This window comes from Giraffa tippelskirchi, chromosome 6 (genome assembly GCF_054371585.1).
Source record: "Giraffa tippelskirchi isolate mGirTip1 chromosome 6, T2T-mGirTip1v1.2.pri, whole genome shotgun sequence".
NCBI lineage: Eukaryota > Metazoa > Chordata > Mammalia > Artiodactyla > Giraffidae > Giraffa > Giraffa tippelskirchi.
In genome coordinates this window covers 37197829-37203828 of record NC_137280.1, presented here as the reverse complement: position 1 = coordinate 37203828, position 6000 = coordinate 37197829, and positions in this window count along the sequence as shown.

Here is a 6000-nt window from a genome sequence, read left to right as displayed (position 1 = left end):
TTAAAATCTGCTTTCCATTACACTCTAATGGTAAAGGTTTTTGCATGGGCATCTGTGATAGGAAGGTTGCCTCAGTAGGGTCACATAACAGTCTCTCAAAGTAAACCCGTGGGGCCTCTCAGGACGCCAGCCCACCGAGCCCCCATCCTTGGAGGCAGTAGCAGGCTGGGTTGCTCAGAGTAGAATCAGATCAAACCACCAGCATAGGAATTCTCACTGGGCTGCAGCACTTCTTAGTGAGTGGTTTGTAATGAAGTCCACATTCCAAAGACAACACATTTTAAACCATATATGTTTAGGAGTGAAAGGTGAAGAAAAGAAAGTCAATATATGAGGTACCAGGAGTCCTCCAATTCATAGAGACGGCAAGAAGGAGAGTGGTTTGCCAAAGTTGGAATCAGCAGGGAAGAAGGGAGAAATAGAGTTGACTGGGTACAGGACAGAATGCTAAAAATAATTCTGGGAATGGGTAGTGGTGATTGTTGCACAACTGCACAACCATGTGAAGTTACTTAAAACTCTGCACTGTGTACTTAAAATGGTTACAACTGTACGGTATAGTTCGGGCCGAGGCAGAAAAGGAAAGATGACCTCAATGAAATTAGGTTACTTTTACTCAGGCAAGGAGGGGAGACGGTCAGCCTAACGACCAGGCTGAGTGCCGAGAGGGATTAGGGAGGCTCCATATTTATAGGGGGTTTGTGGAAGCGATAAGGGAAACGTTAATCGGGCGGGATGTTTTGGGTATTTTTTAGTTGAGATGGCATTTGTAGTTGGGCAGGGGGTGATACGTCTTCTGGGCAGCTGTCAGGGGTGGAAGGTTTCTGAAGAGGGGGTGATAAGTCTCAGATAGATGCAACCGGCCTGGAGCATCAGGGCGGGACCTAAAGTTCTATTTTGTTTTCTCTGAAGTTAGATGATTCAGCAAGGGCCTTTGAGACTGTTGTTTTCTTTTCTAGGCCCAAAAGACTCCTTCAACAACAGAAAGATTTATGCTGTGTATACCTTGCCGTGAGGCTTCCCAGATGGCACAGCGGTAAAGAAACTGGCTGCCAATACAGGAGACAGAGGAGACCTGGGTTTGATCCCTGGGTTGGGAAGATCCCCTGGAGAAGGAAATGGCAACCCTCTTCTTATTCTTGCCTGGAAGATCCCATGGACAGAGAAGCTTGGCGGGTTACATCCACGGGGTCACAAAAGAGTCAGACAAGACTGAGCACACACACACCCATCCTATCTTAACACGATTTTTTCAAAAAGCCCCTTGTTAAAAAAAGAAGAAAGCAAATAAGAGGTAGTCATAGTCATAACGATCACACTCATGTCGTGTGCCACTCTTTGCGACCCCGTGGACTGTAGCCCTTCAGGCTCTTCTGTCCATGGAAATGTCCAGGCAAGGATACTGGAGTGGGTTGCCATTTCTTATTTCAGGGTATCTTCCCAACCCAGGGATCGAATCCACGTCTCTTGCATCTTCTGCAATGGCAAGCGGATTCTTTACCACTGGCGCCATCTGGGAATCCCAAATTTGTATTTCATCCAATTCAAAAACATTATTCTTTCACTTTTCATAATCATTCAGATTGTTTCCCCTTCTAAGGTGAGAATAATAATGAATTTGCTAAGGTTTTCTCTCTTGGACATCTATATTTGCTGCTTTTTCAAGTCCCTGAGTTGCCCGCACAACCCTCAGGCATTGTGATGCTTCAGGACCCAGAGAAAGATGCTCAGTGTCTACCACGTTTGTGATCTCAAGGTATCATTTATTATTAAAACTCAGGAAGTATCTAGGTGGCTTGCAGAACCAACTACCATGACTGGTTCTCTCTGGTTGAGGGGTTGGCACTTTTATTTCCTATGTGACAGTTTTCCTTTGCTGAGAGCTGCAAGGTGTCAGGACTTACAGTTTCTAAATTTGGGTGACTGTACTGTGGCATATGAGGTGCAAATGCTGCTCCATGATCCAAAGAGGTATATCCACTTCTTCCTGAGTGACTTTAGCTGTCTACACCACAGGTGGAGCCACTGAGAAAGTTAGCTACTATCTGAACTCATTAATATTCTGCTATGAAATTTGTTACTAGGCAATTTTTATTCAAATGGACAAATCTTTAATCTCTTATGTTTAATGACACTTGCAAGTAGAATGTGCTTCTTCTATTTATGGTTAAATATTAAAACCAGACTTTCTTTTGAGACAATAACCTCAGTTCAAAGAAAATCAGCCATAATGCAATCACACATATGTAAATGTTAAACATGTACATAAACCAGAAAGACAATTCATGTTTGATTGTGGCAAGAATGGATTATGATTCTTTTGTAATATTTTCTTTGAAATTAAAAAAAAATTCTAAAGAATAAATTCACAAGTTCTAGTTTTAGTTCCTCTTCATCATCAAGAGAAAAAGGTGATTAAATATTTAGCACTCAGAGCTCCCTATGGAGTAGTTATTATCATGCCCATTGCAAAATGAGGAAAAAACACTCAGAAGAATTAAATAAAATTGCCTAAGGACAGCTAGATAGGGGCACAAACAGGGTTCAAGCTTGTATCTAACTTAAAACATATTCTCTTTTACTTCTTTATGTTTTCTTTCAATAAATGATTATTAAGATTGTATTATATGAAGGATGGGCTTCTCTGGTGGCTCAGACAGTAAAAAATCTTCCTGCAATGCAGGAGACCTGGGTTCAATCCCTGTGTGGGAAAGATCCCCTGGAGAAGGGAATGGCAACCCACTCCAATATTCTTGCCTGGAGAATTCCATGGACAGAGGAGCCTGTTGGGCTATGGTCCATGGGGTCACAAAGAGTTGGACACAACTGAGCAACTAACACACACACAGGAAGGATACTGCAAACAGCCTATATAGGCTAGAAATAAACACAAGACACAAGCTCCTGATCTTCTATAAATTAACTAATATAGCAAATGTGTTGATAAAGTGATACAGTTTTTATATATGTAGAAGAGTCTCATCCTTAAGACTAGAATGTTTCAGAAAAGTCTTCAAGTGAAAGTAGGAAAAGAGGAATTGACTGGAGGGAGAGCGTGTTCACAACCAGGTGGGTTGGGGAGCTGCTGCCTTGCAGCCTCAGAAAAATCAGAGACACAAGAGCCTTGATCTTACACAGGGTGGATGATAAGCAGGTAGTTATTGAATTAATGCACAAGAGGACTAATTAATAAAATCATTTGGCTGGAAAGTTTTGTGCAGAAAAATAAAAGCAAAGATAAGATAGGGAAGATGAAAAGGAAGCATGTAGAATGGTTTCATAACAAGAATATGGGCTTTGAATTCTATACTCTAGGAGATGGGAGAGGTCACAGGTGTGTGTGTGCTCAGTCACTTCAGTTGTGTCTGATTCTTTGCAACCCCATGGACTATAGCCCGCCAGGCTCCTCTGTATGAGATTCTCCAGGCAAGAATACTGGAGTGGGTTGCTGTGCCCTCCTCCAGTGGATCTTCCTGACCCAGGGATCAAACTCACGTCTACTGCATTGCAGGCAAATTCTTTACTGCTAAGCCACTGAGGAAGCCCAAGGTCACATAACATGGATGATAATAGATGGAGTGGACATGTCTAGGAGGCACTGGAAGGGACGAGATTGGTGAGAAGGAGAAAATAGCCCTGATATGAGATAATGAGAACTTGTGCTGACAGCAGGGAGAAGTGGGGAATGGAAGGATTACTCTTACTTTGAAATAATGGAAAACTATTTCAAGAAGAGGAATTCCCAGGTGGCACAGTGGTAAAGAATCTGCCTGCCAATGCAGGAGACACAGGAAACATGGTTTGACCTCTGTGTAGGGAAGATCTCCTGGAGTAGGAAATAGCAACCCACTCCAGTATTCGTAACTGGGAAATGCCATGGACAGAGGAGCTCGGTTAGGCTACAGTCCATAGTATTGCAAAGAGTTGGACATGACTGAGCACACAAGCACGCATTTCAAGGAGAAGTATGGCAAGTAGATTCCAACAAAATGGATAAGTCACTGCTAACAGATTTCTCTTACAATTGAAGATTTTAAAAAATTGGTGTGAATAAATTTATTTAAGTTTTAAGATATATGTTTTAAAGCAGTTTCATTATTTGATTGCTATTTACCATTCAATTAATTAACTGTCCATATCCTTTGGCACACAATAACTTATATTCAAATCTTATGGAGTCTATACAGAAAAAGGGCATCAGCCTTTTCAATTAATTTAATAAATTTGCTCTTAATTTTTAAGAATTCTTAAAAATTTGCTCTTTGTATTTAAAATATATATATATATATATATATATATATATATATATAACAAAACCCTAGCCCAAGAAGATAATGTTTTACTTCAGCATCCATTATTTGGACTGAATATAATTTCATCCTTAAGTGAATACTTTGTTTTTAATCCTGGCCTCCTACTATAATCAAAATAAAGAGTATTGGTTACCTGCCAGGAGTCAAGTCTGACGCCACAGTACAAGTGCAATGGATTGCTCTTTGACTTCTCACGGGGCACTCAGGGTAAACTAACACCCTAAAGTCATCCTGAGTTGCCCTTCAAAATCACTTGCAGCTATTTGTTATTTAATCTCCACATCAGTGCTTCTATGACATAGGTCAGGATCTCTTTGTAGGCAACCAGGTGGCTGAGGCAAGTGACACAAAAGTCAAGAATTTCCTGGCTTCATCCAGCTGCTCAATTTTCATCTCTCTGTTTATTAGGCCAAAGTAGTAAGGCTTAACCCAACTGTGTCTTCAAAATGCATCATCATAAAAGATAAATGTCTTGGCTGCAATAAAAATTTTTTAAACCCCCAAATAAATAAAACAATGTTTCATACAGCTGGGGGCTTGACTTTATAGAAAAACATTTTTTAACACAAAAATGATCTTGGCATTAAGAGTTTATATTTCTTAAAAGCTCTTCAGAGCTTAGAGTACTCACCAATACACTGGGAAAGATGGTGTATCAACGGACCTACTTCTTACTTTGTTCATCTTTTGCTTTAAATGTTTATTCACAAAAGAAGCCAAGTGAAGTGTTTTCTATGGCAAAAATGTAAAAGCTGAGTGTATGAATATATATATATATATATATATATATGTATGTATGTATAAAGACTAGTATAACAATCAGTCCTGAAAAATGGGAGATGAATTACTGTTAAAAATCAAGAAAAAATTAGGAGATAAGACTGGATTTTTCTGGTTTTGATGTGAAAAGGAAAGGGTGGCTTATCTTCATCTGTTTACTCCCAGACTCACCTCTCCCCAGATACATCAGTTCTGAGTTTGAATATTAAATATTTATCGATGTAGTAGAAATAATGAGATCTATTTGTCTATCTATTTATCTGTCTACACATACACATTTAAATTCAAAACATACTATAATTTGATACATTCATTTTTTTTGAAATGTCAGTGTTTCATTTCATATAAAAAGACACAAAAAATTAGGGGAATAAATTAAAAGAAGGGTCACAGATGTGTGACACAATAATAGTGACACAAAGGACCCCTGGGAGCCGTAGAGAACCTTTATCTGTCTCTAAGAAGCCTGCAGCTTGGTTATTTAAGATAAATACTTGTCTCAAGTCTCTTGATCTGTGCATTCACAAAGCAATAGACTGGGAAGCCACACACCAACTATCAAGTTCTCTCTTTGTTGTTTAATAACAGTATACCTTTTGCACAACCATTGAAAATTTCTGTGTCTCATGTTTAGTCCTAGGGAAAATCGTACTATAAACTTTTAGGTGTCCTCTATCTTTAGGAGTAAGGGAGAATACACAAAAATTAAAAAGATTTTTCTTACCTTAAGTTGAATTCAAGAATCTTTCTCATAGCTAATAAATATACTTTCAAGAACAAAGGCCAAGTTCTAACAACAAATGCATTATCCAACCTTGTGTGCATTGCCAAATATTTCCAAGGAGAAATGCAAGCATGTGTGTGTTTTGTGTGTGTATGTGTGCATCTGGTATTTGCCCACACCAAC